Raw genomic sequence first — 18287 nt, forward strand, 5'->3', positions numbered from 1 at the left:
GTTCACGGAGGAAGTGAAGAAACGAAAGTGTCCAGAAACAGAGATACCCCTGAGGGTGGATTTGATGCTATCATGCAAGCAGTAGTATGCAAGGTGACACAAAATACTCAAGACAAAGAGAAACCCACAAACAATCTGAGTAAAGCTGTTCTGTTTATAGTCCCAATGTCCCTTTTTTAATGAAGAAAAAACAAACAAACATAAACCCTAGGATATTCCTGAGAGAACATTAGCCTTCTGGGTTGGTTCTTTTTAACATTTGTGTATGACCTCCTTTTTCTTTTTTCCAGGACAAAATTGGATGGAGGCCTGATGCATCTCATTTGCTGATCTTCACAAGTGATGACAGAAGTCATTTGGCTTTGAATGCCAGGCTGGCTGGAATCGTCCAGCCCCATGATGGAGAGTGCCACATCAACAACAACAATGAATATGACAAGTCCACTATACTGGTTAGCCAAACATATATTGGGCAAATCTCTCTCTCTCTCTTAAGCAGCACAGTTGTTTTCAACCTTCATAATAAATGGAAATGTTTCTGGAGAACCAAATTAGCATATTAGAATGATTTCTGAAGGATCATTTGACAGATTTGCCATCACAGGAATAAATAGAATTTTAAAATATATTAAACTATTTATTATTTTAATAATATTATTTTTTATAAATAGTATTTTTAAATCACATAAATGCAGCCTTGATGAGCATTCTTGTAAAACAAAAAATCAGAGAGAGAGAGAGAGATAGCGAGAGAGAGAGAGAGAGATGGCTAATTGACAATACATTGATTTTTATGTTTTTTGTAGGGCTATCCTTCACTTGGTATGATCACGGACAAATTATCTGAGAATAACATCAACCTCATCTTTGCTGTGACCAAAGCTGTGGTGCCATTATGTCGTGTGAGTTTCTATATTTTTGTAACACATATGTACAATATGTCTGTGTATAACATGCACACATTTCTACGTTTATGGAATGTTGCCATATTTCCTGCATTCTCACAGAACTACAGCGAGCTGATTCCTGGCTCTGAGGTCGGAACACTCTCTAGAGACTCTGTAAATGTTGTGCAACTCATTCTGGATGCATATGCGGTAAGTCACTTTGCCAGGATTTAATACAACCTCTGAGTTGTGAGAACTTGGTTTGCGTTTGAATATTTTATTTGATATCTTTTACCATTTCAAGCCAGTAGAGATTAAACTCAAATAAAGAGAGAATTCAGAGAGGCTGACCTTTGATCTCTGCGTCATTTGTCTTTGTAGAAGATCAGGTCTAAGGTTGAGCTGGAGCTGCTGGGTGTGCCGGATGAGTTATCTCTATTCATCAACACAACATGCCTGGATGGAGAGGTCATTGCAGGTGTCCGGTCCTCTGCCGGACTCAAAATCGGAGATATGGTCAGCATCTGATTCATACACTGGAAAAATGATTTTTGCTTATTGTTCCGATTAATTAAAATGAGCTAAAGCAACACAATTGCTCAACATTTTATCACAATTTTATTGTGTTCAGTCCACTTAGATATGTAAAACTTTGTTTAATTTAATTTGTTTGTGTTGGGCCTATCATTTTTGTTGCACTGAAATGGCATGGGTGGATTTTAGTTCCCAGCATGCTTTGCATAGGACTGAAATGGGAGTGCAAATGCTGACATTACGTGTTATTTGTACGCATTTTTGAGTAAAGGCAAAGACCTTTAATGTTTAGTTATGTTGGATATTTAAGAGTTTGTGTTGTTGAAGATTTTGTGGTTAACGTTGTGCTCAAGAGTAGATTGTCTAATCAAATTAAAAGGTGTCTAAATAAAGAAAAAATTATTTTATGCCTTAAAAATTTGAGTACAATCAAAAAGTATGTACTTATTTACTTTAATAACACTTAGCTCAGTTAAATTTCACAGATTATTACAAAGGAATGACAAGTAACACATTGAATTAAACATGACATTTTGAAGTAGAGTGACAGAAATAGTTTTTTGTTTTGTTTTGTTAAAACACTCCAATAATAATGTTTAATTTATAATAATATGTTTAATTTATATAGCACCTTTCCCAAGCTCAATGGCACTGTACAAAAGCAGTAACACAATAGACAGTCGATTAACAATCATAGACAGTCATTTCACAATCAATTCATCAATTCATCAAATTAAGTGGACAGTAGACATTTGCCCAGTCCGGGGATAAACATGATTGCAGTTGCATATCATGGTTAAATTATGTACTGGAAACAGAGATACATAACATAGCACAACAGAACAACAGATAGTGTCAATAAGTAACAAACAAAGAATAGTAAATGCAACAAAAATACACAGAACGAAAATACTCAGAGAGAATTACAGCTGGTAGTATAGGATGAGGAGAGTGTCTAACGAACATGTTATGACTGATAGTATTGGGTAAACAAGTAGGTTTTGAGTTGTGATTTAAATACAGAGAGTGAGGTTATTGTCCTTAGTGCCAGTGGTATAGAGTTCCATAGTTTAGGTGCAATTACGGAAAATAACCTGCCGCCCATTGAAGATAGACGAAATCTAGGTACAGTAAGAAGTTCACACCCTGCAGATCGAAGTGATCGAGGCGGAACATAAGGAGACAGTAGATCAGACAGATAAGGAGGAGCAAGGCCATTGAGTGATTTAAAAGTAAGCAGAAGAATTTTGTAAGTAATACGAGATGGTACAGGGAGCCAATGAAGTTTAAATAAGATAGGGGTAATATGAGCAGATCGTTTAGTATGGGTTAATATTCTTGCAGCAGAATTTTGAATATATTGTAAACGAGAGATAGAGTGCAATGGTAATCCGGCAAAAAGAGCATTACAGTAGTCGAGGCGTGATGTAATAAAAGCATGCACTAATGATTCAGCATCTTTTGGAGAAACATAGGATCGAAGTTGGGCTAAACAGCGAAGCTGGAAAAATGATGTAAGTAATGAATAGTAATGGCCCGAGAACAGAGCCCTGGGGAACACCCTGAATGCAGCTTTGGATAGTTTACTAATGTAAACATCCAGAATCAGTGAAGGATCAAGAGTAATGCCTACATTTCTTACAGTAGCAGATTGAAAAATTGTTGTAGCATCAAGGTTGAAACTGGGAGCATTTACCATATTTTTTGTTAGTGAAGGAGGGCCAGTAATTAAGATTTCTGTTTTGTTCAAATTCAAACTGAGAAAATTTGAATTTAGCCAGGCCTTTAGCTCATTAACACAGGTAGATAGTGATGTGGTCTGGTGAATAGAATCTGGTCTGCATGCAGTGTATATCTGAATATCATCAGCATAACAGTGATAATGAAAACCATGACGACGGATAATATGTCCAAGAGGCATGATGTAAGTAATGAATAGTAATGGCCCAAGAACAGAGCCCTGGGGAACACCCTGACTGAGTAAAGTAGTGGGAGATTTATAATTATGCATAGTGATGTAGTATTGTCTATCAGTGAGATAGGAAGAGAACCAGGATAGTGCAGCACCTGAGACACCTATCTCTGAAAGGCGGGAGAGTAATATCTTGTGACAGACAGCATCAAATGCTGAGCTGAGGTCGAGCAGCAGGAGAATGGAGAGATTACCTGGGTCACCAGAGTAACAAATCGTTGACAACCTTAACTAAAGCAGTTTCAGTGCTGTGATGAGAGCGAAAACCAGATTGAAATGCATCTAACTGATCGCTGAGAATTGTCTATCAGTGAGATAGGAAGAGAACCAGGATAGTGCAGCACCTGAGACACCTATCTCTGAAAGGCGGGAGAGTAATATCTTGTGACAGACAGCATCAAATGCTGAGCTGAGGTCGAGCAGCAGGAGAATGGAGAGATTACCTGGGTCACCAGAGTAACAAATCGTTGACAACCTTAACTAAAGCAGTTTCAGTGCTGTGATGAGAGCGAAAACCAGATTGAAATGCATCGAATTGATCGCTGAGAGCTAGAAAAGACTGTAGGTGTTTGGCAACAACTTCTTCCATAATTTTCGAAATAAATGGTAAATTGAAGATTGGACGATAGTTGGTGAAATCAGCTGGGTCCAGGTTTGTTTTTGTTATGAACAGGAGTAACAGCAGCAGTTTTCAGTGAAATTGGAACAGTGGCAGAGATAAAGGACATATTTACCAAGCATGAGATAGGCGCAGAAATGACAGAAGTACAGTGCTTCAGAATGTGGGTGCAGGATCTAACTGGCATGAGGAAGAATTAGAGTTCTGCATTATTTCAGCAATTAAGGTTGGAGTTGTCAAGGTAAAATTATTTAACAGTTGAATAGATTGAGCTTGCTCACAAGTAGAAGTGGTTGGTTCAGTGCCAAGAGACCCACAAAGAGCATCCAGTTTTATTTGAAAGTGGCACAAGAAAGAGCCACACAAATCATCACATTCATATTGACCGAGACAATGGCTAGATGGCTGGACTAATTTATTAACCATGCTAAACAGTGTTTTTGGGCCTATTGCTAGCTTTATTGATGATGTCGGAAATATAGGAAGAGCGTGCTACATTCAAGGCAGTTTTATAATCTTTGTTTTATTTACAGCTATTTACAGTGTAGAAAGTTTTCAACTATATTGTTTGTGTACCTATCAGTATACATTAAAATCCCCCTACGAGATTAAATGTTACGTTTAAATACTGTTTATTTTGTTAAACAAGGAATATATTTGCATTTGGTAGGCCTGTCGCAATAATCAATATATTGACTTATCGCACAATATAGGTACGTGACCTCAATCATTTTTGGTGACGCAATATATTGCCTATTATATTTACATAAAAATTAATGTCACCATGTTTTTTGCATTCCACTTGCGCCTGTGTATTTTGCAGCTTCTCGTACATAATGTGGAGTAGTCGGTGCTATTTCAAATTTAAAAAAATGCTTCTACAAAGTTTAATCTGCAGATATGGCCTTGTTTAGGAATCTGTGCCTTTGTGCATACGGACATCTGACTGCTAAGTAGTGATTGTGTTTTTCAGCAATACAGTGCATCCTTAATTTACAGAAAAAAGAAGGTCAGAGAAAAATCTTTAGATGGAAAAATCTCCATAAAATTGTTCTTTTTTTTCTACTTGTTACTTTGCACTTTGTTAGAAAATGTTTATTTATTCAAGTTTCTTAAGGTATCTAATATTTTGACTTAATTTCTATGATCCAAATAGTCTTAAGTATTAAAAGTTTGTTGTCATTTGAAAGTGTGTTGGCCTTCTTGCATTATTATGCTGTTATATTATGATTATATATTCAGTGGCATAAAATGGTCTTAAAATGACAATAATATCATTCATCACATTTATTTCTGGGGCAATATATCGCACAACAAAAAGTTGTTATCGTGACAGGCCTAGCATTTGGCAGATGTTTTTTTTTCAGTGCGACTTGCATTGCATTCCATCTATACATTTTATCAATTCATGCATTCTCTGGCAATCAAAACCATGACCTTTTGCTTTTTATCTTTCCTTTATATTACTCTTCCATAGGTTTCATTTAGCATTGAGGCGAAACTTCACGGCTGCCCCAAAGAGAAGAGCCAGACCTTCATGGTGAAGCCAATAGGCTTTAAAGACACCCTTCAGGTGACTGTGGACTTTGCTTGTGAATGTGACTGTCAGCAGTCCTCCGTACCCGCCAGCCCGTCCTGTCACCACAGCAACGGTACCCTGGAGTGTGGCTTGTGCCTGTGCAATCCGGGCCGACTGGGCTCTCGATGCGAGTGCCTGTCGCTCGATTGATTTTGGGAAGGTTTGGGGGCCATACTGTGAATGTGATGACTTCAGCTGCCTCCGTTCCAAAGGACAAATATGTTCAGGTGAGGTTAGACATGTCTTGACTCAATAGCCTTGAAGAAAAAGAAAAACAGTGTTACAATAGATGTAACATTGTGTGTTTGTGAGAATTACACACTGCTTTTTGTTCTTGCCTCATCACAGGGACAGTGTTTCACCTTATTAGGCCACATTCAGAACCAAACTTACTCAGTCTGACTCAGATATGCTGGATTTTATAGATGATCTTCAATTTTGCATGTCTGTGTGCATTACCTGCTTAGCCTGAAGCCTGTCACATGATTCAGGTTGTTTACGTCTTATTTTCTCTTGTTAAACAACAAGGGCTGCACGATTATGACAAAAATCATAATTGTCGATTATTCCCTTGAAATTGTAATTGCGATTATTAATTACGATTATCACAATTTACATTTGTAACACGGCAAGAGTTATCAGTATAACACTGTGTTATATTACTCTGAATAGATATAGGGCTAGGTTCGACTCTTGGGAGGATAAAAATGAAATTTGGGCCAAATGGTATGAAGCAGCTAACAGCCAGCACATGTATTGCACATATAACAAATAATAGAAGAAACAATTTAGTATTTTGTTGTATTATCCCAACACAACACTGCTGGAATGGGAAAAATTTGATATTTAGTCCAGGTTGTGCATAACAGGTCCGAGAAAACAAAGAAAGAGGAAAAAAAATTAAATAAAATGTCCAAAAGTCCTCCTGGTTCCTTCACAAATTGGTGTGTGTAGTGTAAAATGAATGTATGTATAAGGCCTTGTTTTATCCTACTACCCGGGTAGTGTGTGTAAAGTAACAGAATAGCTGTAATTGAAAAGAATCTCACAATGCAGACAGGTCCGAGTTGAATGTCAGCAGTAGGCCCTTCACAGAATCACAGGGTCTGGCTCGCCATAGCTCACATAAGCTCACAGTTGATCATGTCACAGGATGGAATCAGGCAACAACAACAAAAAAAAAACCAGTCTACTCTACACAGAACAACACAATTCAGAATTAACATCTCTTAAGATTCACATTAGCTTGTCACAAACTCCATATGAGTAAATAAATTGTCAGAAGCATCATTCACATGCTCAGTGTTGGGGAAAGTTACTTTTAAAAGTAATGCATTACAATATTGCATTACTCCATAAAAAAAGTAACTAATTACGTTACTTAGTTACTTTTTTATGGAAAGTAATGCATTACGTTACTTTTGCGCTACTTTTTAAATCTGGACAGGGCTTGCTTGTTTGTTTTTAAAATAAAAAAAGTTATATTTTTGGCAAATATAAAAGCCTTTTCACACCAAAAGTGAAATGAATAAGCCTCAGGCTGAAGGGAAAGTAAATTTACGTCCGTACAGTAGAATGCAGACGAAGAAATTTCAACACACTTCAGCAATAAAAAAGACACACAAATGTTCGTCTAGAGTAATTTGTGCTTATTAGTATGGTTGAACTGGATCATCGAAGGTCAGAAGCAAAGACATTGCTTAATAGAATGGGATTAAATACATAAAGGATATTTGTGTTGTTTAACATTAAATTATTGCAGGTTTGCGTCATATTCTGAGTTGCATTATTTTTTATTAATTTTAAGGAATACTGAATCTGAGTTTTTTTTTTGTGAGTGAGATGAATTAATGCATATTCATATTTATTTTAGAACTACAGTAACATCTTCTGATTTCTCTCAACATGGGGACAGGAGAGCTGTCAATCAGTAAATTGGAAAAAAAAGTAACTTGCATTCCTTATTTGAAAAAGTAACTCAGATATTCTCTTGTAAATTAAAAAGTAATGTGTTACTTTACTCATTACTTGAAAAAGTCATCTGATTACGTAACTTGCATTACTTGTAATGCGTTATCCCCAACAGTGCCACAAAACTCACATTTTGATTTCATGGGATCTAAAAGAAGCGAGTGGCGCTCTTAACCTTACTGTGTTTTCTTAGGTCCACGGGGGTCTCCTCACGTTATCTTCATCTCCCCTGAAGAATGAACGATATCTTCAAAGCTGTCTCTGACTGTTGATTATGAGAAATGTGGGTATTCCTCAGAGTTTCAGTGTGAAACGCCCTGGGCGAGGTGAGATTAAAGATAGCAGGAGGAGTCCCTCTCACTGACAGGACAATGCTGTATGCTTTAACCTGAACATGTAGGCCTGCTATTAGCTTTGTGTTAGTGTTTGTCAGTGTGACAGCTACAGATTTTTGTGGTCTATTTTCACTCTTTGAAATGGATGACATGCTGATATGATGAGCTGGGGCCACACTTCTCTGCTACAAGGGATTAAATGCTTCACTCACACGTTTTAGCTTAACAATTTAACATCAATACATGCGAGCACACTAAACGCACGAATAAATCTCTGTTTAACACACAGGTTGATTATCTACATCCCAAAATACTTTAATGTATAAATCTTTTTTTTTCCCCACCATATATATACAGGGAATGCATCCCAAAATACTTTAATGTATAAATAATTTTTTTTCCACCATATATATACACAGGGAACATCATAAAATAAATTTAACAAGAATAAAATCTATTCGTTTCCCTGATCTCCGTTTGCAAAAAGTGTATTGAAATACAAAAAACATATTCAATAAACATATTTTAACTCTGACTGTTTTTTACCTTGTACACTATAACATATATACAATTTTTCCGATTACTAATCAGTTAAAACGCATCAACTTAACATTTCTGTTAACACAGAAACTCACCAGAGTTCGTAGAAATAACTTCTCAATCGACATCAATATGAATTCCTTTTGAAACCCATGAACATACTGCAACAATTTATATGAAAAGTTTAAACATTTAAACATTAGAAAGTACTTTTGTGCTGTTATAATATTTAAAATGCAGCGCTTGATCACCCCGTGCGTACCAGCTGCGAAGTCTTCTTCTCCTAATCTCTACGTCTCAGTTAACGAGATCATACAGCGACCCCTATGGGAAACTTCTTCTTCTTCTTCTTCTTTTGGCGTTTTATGGCGGTTGGCAAACAAACGATAGGTGCATTCCCGCCACCTACTGGGCTGGAGTGTGGATCATTGATGGAATAGGAAGAACTAAATCAAATAAATAAATAAAAATATATAATAATAATAGAAAAAATTTAAATAAAAAATTAAACCCTTCTAAATCCTGTTAAACAGATATACTTTTTTTTAAGAATGCCATTAAAGCATTATATATTTTATAATAATTCAAGCCATAATTCAACAAAGTTTTAAGTGTCTACAGGTAAACTATGGTACTGTATTGAACTTAAAGGTCCCCTGAAATGCTTTTAGAAACACACAGAGTTAACTCTGTGTTGACGTCATTTTAACTGAAACAGGAAGACAGGGCGGGACATATCAAGCAGCCCCGCCCCTTCGTTGAGCAGTTTTGGCGGAAGTGACGAACTGCAAGCTTTGAACGCTTATATCTTCTAAATGCGAATTTTGTCACTGTTTTGGAGCACACTGCCTTATAGATAACCTTAAGACTAACATATTGATACTAATACCCAAAAAACTTTAATTTTGATTTCATGGGGACTTTAAGCATAGAACAGTGTAAAACTCTAGGGGGTTACACATTGAATGATGTTTATACCATTGTTTTATGCAACTGCATGCCTTATTTTTATGTATTTTTATATATAAACAAGCTGAAAACACTCTAACTGAAAAACGTTTAGTGCTTTTCTATAGTATTAAGCCTCAAATGCCAACTAAACATCGGATTGGTTTCTTCTTTAAATTATACAAAAGTTAAAGTATGAATGGTATTATAATGTTATACTAAAACTAAAATTAAAATAATGGGGAAAACCCTTACGATAACATGTAGAAAGGAAAAAACGCATCTTAAGCGTGCAGAATAACATAAGTGGACTTTGAACGATTAATTGCCGCTTTGAACAATTGCGTAATTGTGGCATCCATAATTGTAATCGCAATTAGAAATTCGATTCATTGTGCAGCCCTAAGTTGAATTCATAAAATTAAATGTTAGTTTGAAAAGTGAGATTTCAGTAGTATGTGGGATAGGTTTTGATGTTTAACTGCCTTGTTAAAATTGTTTTCTCACACAATAGTTTATTATCTTTGAGTTGGTAGGTGGGTGTTTAAGCTACATGAAAAATCAGAGTCAGCAAGTATAGCCCCTGGGTATAAATAACTTAAAACATACACACACACACACACACACACACACACACACACACACAGGCACGTAATAGATAAACCTTTCCAGTTTTATGCTGTATTCTCTGTGTTCAAATGAATGTGTTGACTTGGGAAATGTTGATGTTGCTTCAGTAACAAACATTAAGTGAGCATTACGTAACACCATGTTTCATAATTCATCAGAATTGACACACTTATTGTGGAAAAAATTCTAGAATAAATATTTTCATACAATACGGTTGAAAAATTTGCGGTCAGTAAGATTTATTTTTATTTTTAAAGAAACTAATACGTTTAATTACTGTTGACGCATTAAATTGACCACAAGTGACAGTAAAAACATTGATAATATTACAATTCAAATAAATGCTGTTTTTTAAACATTATATTCATCAGAGAATCCTAAAACAAACTCTCACATTTCCCACTAAAATATTAAGTGGCATAACTTTCTTCAACCTTTATTAAAATAAGAAATGGTTCTTGAATGAAGGATCATGTGATACTGCAGACTGTAATGTCTGCTAAAAATTCAGCTTGCTTTGTAGATTTTACATATATTAAAATTGAATTTTACAATATATTAAAATAGAAAACAGTTATTTTAAATTGTAATAATATTTCACAATATTACTGTTTTCCTGTATTGATTAAATAAATGTAGCCTTGGTGTGCATAAGAGACTTCTTTCAAAAACATTCAATAATCTTAACCACCACCAAACTGTTGAATGGCAGTGAATGTTTACTTACCCTCATTTTGTGCCAAATCTGTCCCTCCTCTGACTGTCAGCTCTCAAATTAAATTTTCTATAATACATATTCAAAGGTTAACAGTGAACTTACATTTTGGTCACGCAAAGCTATTATATGAATTGAGAAGATGTGGGATATAGAATCATGGATATAGAATTGTATTTAGTTTTTAGTTTTGTATCTGTAGTCAATATAAATAGTTGTATCGCAAGAGCTGAGCTGTGTGATGCTTCTTCAAAAATTCTCCTTCTATGTTCCATTGAAAAATGTACAGCATACATACATTTTTCAAATGTTAATTTTGGCTGAACTTCATGATCACCATATTTTCCCATAGGTCATTAACAGCCATGTTTGTTGTCTCTGTTAGGCAATGGTGAGTGCAACTGTGGGACCTGTCACTTTAGCCCTGGATGGTCCGGCGAGAGCTGTGACTGTTCGACCCGCACAGACGCCTGCATGGGAAGTGGAGGAATGCTGTGTAGTGGGCGTGGCCACTGTCTGTGTGGCGTCTGTGAGTGCACACAGCCAGGAGCCTATGGATCAACCTGTGAGAAGTGCCCCACCTGCCCACATGCCTGCACCATCAAAAAGTGAGTGCGTGTCGGCAGGTTTTTCTGTATTGGTGAGAATGAAAGTTCAGATATAAAAAAAACTGCAGAACCTGAAAAGCAAAAATATTTTTTATAAAGAAATTAAATAATGTCATGATTCAATTTCAATAATTTTCAATTATATGCAAAAATTGTGTTTTAGACATATATAGACTATATAGACAACAAGTATGTTTAGGTGCTTTTTTATATCTTAACTGTTTAAAGGGGATTTATGTGTGTTTCTGCAGGGAGTGTGTGGAGTGTAAACATTATAAGAGGGGATCTGTATGAGAAGAACTGCAATCATATCTGCGGAAATGAGATTGCGCTGGTAGATGAGCTGGGTAATCTCTACCTCCAACCAATCCATAATACATATCTCCCATCTGCAGTAGCCTATATAAATCTCTTTTAGGGTATACAGTACCATTTAAATCATTGGGATGGTAATTTTTTTATAATGTTTTTAAAAAATATATACATATACAGCATCTATATACAGTAAAACAGTAATACTGTGAACATACTCCTATTTGAATATATTTTCAAATGTAATTTATTCCTGTGATGGCAAAGCTGAATTTTCAGAGCATAATTTCTCCAGTCTTCAGTGTCACATGATCCTTCAGAAGTCATTCTAATATGCTGATTTGATGCTCAAGAAACATTTCTTATTATTGTCACTGTTGAAAACAGTTGTGATGAAATGTTTTCAGGATTATTTGACAAATAGAAAGTGCAAAATAACATTTATTTGAAATAGAATCTTTTGTAAAATTTTAAATGTCTTTACTGTCACTATTAATCAATTGAATGCATCCTTGCTTAATAAAAGTTTTTTTTATATATATATATATAAATCTTTGCATAAAAAATAATTCTAGCCCCACACTTTTGAATGGAAGTGTATATTTCTAATCTACACAATCTGTACATTTTAAGAATAATACATCTCCATGCCATAGGCCTCAGACAGCTTGAATCTAATCTACAGTATATAATTGCAGTATATCCATTATTTACCACAGGTTCATTTATTTATGACTATATGTGACTATAGTTCTTCATGCAGTATATTATGTTCAGTTGCTGCTGAGTTAATTATCATCTGTTGTCTTCAGTCTTTCACGAGAAGAACGCCGTGAACTGCAGCTACAAGGATGAGGATGACTGCATTCAGAACTTCCAGTATTATGAAGATGCCAGTGGAAAATCCTTCTTCTATCTTATTAAAGAACCAGGTGAGAGGAATGATAGGGCAGAGAGAGACAACATGTGACATGTAGTTGTCAAACTTCGCTCATGCTGATAAACTCTGTGTGTCTTTGTGAGAGATGGGTAGATTCTGGTGTTCTTCTTTTATAATTACTGGACAGAATAATAGATTCTGAAAAGATCAATTGAAATGGAAACTGAATATACAATATGAACCTTTCTTTAAGAATGAATCTTTGGTCATGGCTGATTTATGTTCAGAGTGTCCTAAGGGTCCTGATGTCTTGGTGGCCACTCTTTTGGTCGCTGGTGCGATCCTGCTGTTGGGACTGGCTGCACTCTTGGTGTGGAAGCTTCTGATCACCATTCACGACCATCATGAATTTGCCAAGTTTGAGGAGGAGAAAGCCAGGGCTAAATGGGAAGCGGTAAGACTGTATTAGGATGGTGCTAAACCAACCACATCCTGTCAAGTGTTACCAGCATTTGTTGTAGGTTAGTCTTACTTCCTCTCAAACGGTCTAACACGCACAGTCTAGCCATTTTGATCTCAGGCAAAATAACTCTGTCATAGAATCACAGATATGTAAAAAGATTATGACCAACATTCTGGATAGATAACATCATTGAACACAATCTCGACACCAAGTGGTCAAAGTGGGAATTACAGATGTGCTGGTGCTCTCATTATTAATAATACATATTTGCAGCACTGGTTATTAATGAAAATCTCTCTCATCTTTTAGGCTAATAATCCACTCTACAAAGGAGCCACCAGCACCTTCCAAAATGTAGCATATCGTGGCAATTAAGAATGACACCACCTTTGCCTCTGTCAAGCACAACTACTGATCATCTAAACAACACACGTCTCAGCCAATCACAGCTGGGTTCACTCAGGCATGGGACTATCTAGAACTGTGGTGACTAATGCAGAATGTACCAAAATATTTTTAGACATAGTATTAGATAATTAAAACACGCTACCGTTCAAAAGTTTGGGGTCAGTATGATTTTTTTAATACTATATACTTTATACTATACTATATACAGCAATGATGTGTTAAAAATTGTTATAATGGTACAGAAGTAAAATGTTTACAATTCAAATACATGCTGTTCGTTTAAAATTTCTATTCATCAAATAATCCTGTAAAAAGACTATCATGGTTTCCACGAAAACATTAAGCACCAGAAACATTTCAACATCAGAGTAATAATAAATATTTCTTGAGCAGCAAATCAGCCTATTAGAATGATTTCTGAAGGATCATGTAACAATAAAGACTGGAGTAATGGCTGCTGAAATGTTAAATATTTAAATGAATTACAAATTACAAAACTTTACTTTTTTTTTTTTTTTTTTGGATTGAACAAATGCAGCCTTGGTAAGCATAAGAGACTTTCAAAAAAAAAACTTTCTGACCCAAAACTTTTGAATGGCAATGTATATTTTGGCCAATGAAACCTATTTTACCTGTTATTTCTCCATTGTTGTAATGTAAATATTTTAATAATAAGAATATTCTTTAATCTTATAAGATGAAAAATGCAGAATAGTATTAATAGGAGTGGCAATTATAGTTACAGTGTGAACATGTTCAGTGAGACCTCAGTTACAATTTTTAATAACGCAGAAGTCTTTTTTTCCCAATTATAGCAGTTATATTTCTACATTTTCTTGATGATAGAACTATTTAATAACAACAACAATAAATGTTCTTTTATATGTTTTACATAAACAGTTGTTGTTTTATTTTATTCATTATGAATCTTGACAATACTGTAATGCTGTTGTGAGGTTGGTGTGACTTTAAAACTGTTCCATTCTTACTGTACATTCCTGCACTAATTACTTTTGAGTAGCACTGCTGGTGTTCATTTGCTGTATATTAAAGTATTTTTTAAACTTGCATTCTCATGTTATCATTTCATTTTTAAGGTGATGTGTATAACTTTTTCCAGTGTTAAAATACTTTCTTGTATCCCCTCATTAATATATAGAGACAAAAAATGTCATGTCACTCACTGTGACTATTAAAACATTCCTCTGTTTGGCTAAGTATCCCAAACAAAGCCAGGGGCGTTACTGTCTCTTTGGATAGCGAAGGGCAGACTGGTATTGTGTCACGAATCCTGTCCATGGACTTCCGTCCGATTGCCACCAGAGGTCACCCTTCCATTACATTGACTCTCACACTACACAAACTGTTGCATGTCATCCCAGACTACATTTCCCATCATCCATTGCACTGATTGCACACAGCTGTAACCAAGCACACACACACACACACACACACACACACACACACACACACACACTATATTACACCCACTCAGATCCTTCTCAAACTGTCGAGTATTCTGTTATGGAGTGACAGAGACATGAGGCGTGTGGATCCATTTGCAAAGCTTTATTAGAAGACATGGTCAGAAACAGGCAGGGGCGAACACCAGCAAACAGATATGGCACAGGCAAGACACAAGAGTAATCCGTTAAACAGGCGTGGGTCGATCGATGGCGAACGTAATCCAAAGGGCTTGACAAGAGGGGTAATCCGAGGAACATGAGCAATAGTCCAGGTAAGGTGCAAACATAATCCAAAATACTCAGGCAAGAATCCGAACACGGGAAAGCAGGCAAGGCAAGACTATGACAATGACTAGACTATGAAAACTAGAGCAGGCTCCGTAAAGTAGCTATCAGCTATGGTAGCGATATGCACTTACAATACTCGGCTGTTTGAGAAGGATCTGAGTGGGTGTAATATAGTGTGTGTGTGTGATTGGTTACAGCTGTGTGCAATCAGTGCAATGGATGATGGGAAATGTAGTCCGGGATGACGGCTTCCAGACGCTCCTAAAACAATAAAATCCAGGAGGGTGGTGGAGCGGAGGCGGAACAGGGGGAGGGATGGAGGGCCAAGTCCACGTGGAAGTGGAGAGACCGAGAACTGAGGCAGAGCCGGCAGACCAGAGCAACAAGGCAGAACCGGCGAAGCAGGAAGCCAGAGTGGGGCCGGCAGAGCAGGTGGAGCTGAGGACCACCACAGCTGAGCAGACGGGTCCGAAGATCTATCAGAGCAGGACAGAAGACCACCACGGAGGAGCAGAAGACCACCAGGCCGAAGCAGACAGAGAAGAAGACCACCACGGAGGAGCAGAAGACCACCAGGCCGGAGCAGATGGGTCAGGAGACCATGGGAAAGACTGAGACCTAGGGAAAGCAGAGGAGGACAACACAGACAGAGTACTCACGGCCCCCAGGGTTGGAACAGGAAATACAGTGGACTTATTTACAATGGCCTTGGGAATGACTGATAGGGCTAAAAGTTCAGTGTTGGTCTCCTTGAGAGTGACTGGATAGACAGACAGTTCAATATTAAATACATTGGCTGGGATAGGACTGGCAGATAGCTGAAAATCAAGGGCACTGACAGAAGTTGAAGCAGACAGTTCAGTGACAGAAACTGGCAAGATAGTTCAAAATCAGACTAATTGACTGAGACTGGCAAGACAGACAGCTCAAAGTCAGATTCAACAGCTACATTTAGACCAACAGATTGTTCAGGTTTTGATTCCTGGACTGAAACTGGCAAGACAGTTGATTCTGAACTAGACACACTTTGGAACACTGAACAGACAGACAATTCCTCACTAGGATCACTAACTGACATTGGCAAAACAGATGATTCAGGATTGAGTGCATAGACAGAGAGTGAACTAACAGGCAACTCAAAATCACATGTGTTGGCAGAAACTGTACAAACTGACAGTTCAGAGTCATTGGGGAAAACTGGACCGGAAGACAATTCATAACTGGACTCATTAACTGGGACTGGTGGAGCAGATTCATTGACTGAAACTGAACAGGCAGACAGTTCATAAACGGTCTCTATGGCAGTGACAGGGTTAACGAGACAGACATGGAGTGCATTTATATTTTTTGGGCTCATAACTGGACAAATGGGGCAGATAACAGGTTCCTTGATTGGAACTGGACAGACAGGGAAATCAAATAAACTCTGGGATACTGGACAAGTTGACAGTTCAGCGGACACATTCCATGTGCAAAGCTTTATTAGAAGACATGGTCAGAAACAGGCAGGGTCGAACACCAGCAAACAGATATGGCACAGGCAAGACACAAGAGTAATCCGTTAAACAGGCGTGGGTCGATCGATGGCAAACGTAATCCAAAGGGCTTGACAAGAGGGGTAATCCGAGGAACACGAGCAATAGTCCAGGCAAGGTGCAAACATAATCCAAAAGACAAGACGAAAGGGTAATCAAAAATACTCAGGCAAGAATCCAAACACGGGAAAGCAGGCAAGGCAAGACTATGACAATGACTAGACTATGAAAACTAGAGCAGGCTCCGTAAAGTAGCTATCAGCTAGGGTAGCGATATGCGCTTACAATACTAGGCAGTTTGAGGAGCAGAAGACCACCACGGAGGAGCAGAAGACCACGAGGCCGAAGCAGACAGAGCAGAAGACCACCACGGAGGAGCAGAAGGCCACCAGGCCGGAGGAGACTGAGCAGAAGACCACCACGGAGGAGCAGAAGACCACCAGGCCGGAGCAGATGGGTCAGGAGACCATGGGAAAGACTGAGACCTAGGGAAAGCAGAGGAGGACAACACAGACAGAGTACTCACGGCCCCCAGGGTTGGAACAGGAAATACAGTGGACTTATTTACAATGTCCTTGGGAATGACTGATAGGGCTAAAAGTTCAGTGTTGGTCTCTTTGAGAGTGACTGGATAGACAGACAGTTCAGTATTAAATGCATTGGCTGGAATAGGACTGGCAGATAGCTCAAAATCAAGGGCATTGACAAAGGCTGAAGCAGACAGTTCAGTGACAGAAACTGGCCAGATAGACAGCTCAAAATCAGATTTATTGACTGAGACTGGCAAGACAGACAACTCAAAGTCAGATTCAACAGCTACATTTAGACCAACAGATTGTTCAGGTTTTGATTCCTGGACTGAAACTGGCAAGACAGTTGATTCTGAACTAGACACACTTTGGAACACTGAACAGACAGACAATTCCTCACTAGGATCACTAACTGACATTGGCAAAACAGATGATTCAGGATTGAGTGCATAGACAGAGAATGAACTAACGGGCAACTCAAAATCACATGTGTTGGCAGAAACTGTACAAACTGACAGTTCAGAGTCATTGGGGAAAACTGGACCGGAAGACAATTCATAACTGGACTCATTAACTGGGACTGGTGGAGCAGATTCATTGACTGAAACTGAACAGGCAGACAGTTCATAAACGGTCTCTATGGCAGTGACAGGGTTAACAAGACAGACATTGAGTGCATTTATATTTTCTGGGCTCATAACTGGACAAATGGGGCAGATAACAGGTTCCTTGATTGGAACTGGACAGACAGGGAAATCAAAAAACTCTGGGATACTGGACAAGTTGACAGTTCAGCAGACACATTTGGAGAAACAGAACAGACAGCAAATTCACAGAGAGCATCCTTGGTTGTGACCGACAGGGCTGAGAGTTCATAGGCAGCCTCCTCGGCTGGACCGGGACAGGACAAAAGTCTATAATTGGCCTCCATAGCCCTAACAGGGCAGGCAGGGGATTCACTAACGGCCTCCATAGCCGTTACAGGACAGGAAGTGAGTTCACAGACAGCCTCCATAGCCGTTACAGGACAGGAAGTGAGTTCACAGACGGCCTCCATAGCCGTTACA

At 37.8% G+C, this 18287-nt stretch overlaps 1 pseudogene; it reads left to right on the forward strand.

Moving 5' to 3' along the window:
* The window catches only part of LOC107689108 (integrin beta-3-like), a 16631-nt pseudogene extending 3253 nt beyond the window's left edge, over positions 1-13378 (forward strand).
* The last annotated feature ends 4909 nt before the right edge of the window (positions 13379-18287 follow it).

The sequence above is a fragment of the Sinocyclocheilus anshuiensis genome, unplaced genomic scaffold, assembly GCF_001515605.1.
Source record: "Sinocyclocheilus anshuiensis isolate Anshui unplaced genomic scaffold, SAMN03320099.WGS_v1.1 scaffold653, whole genome shotgun sequence".
NCBI classification, from domain to species: domain Eukaryota; kingdom Metazoa; phylum Chordata; class Actinopteri; order Cypriniformes; family Cyprinidae; genus Sinocyclocheilus; species Sinocyclocheilus anshuiensis.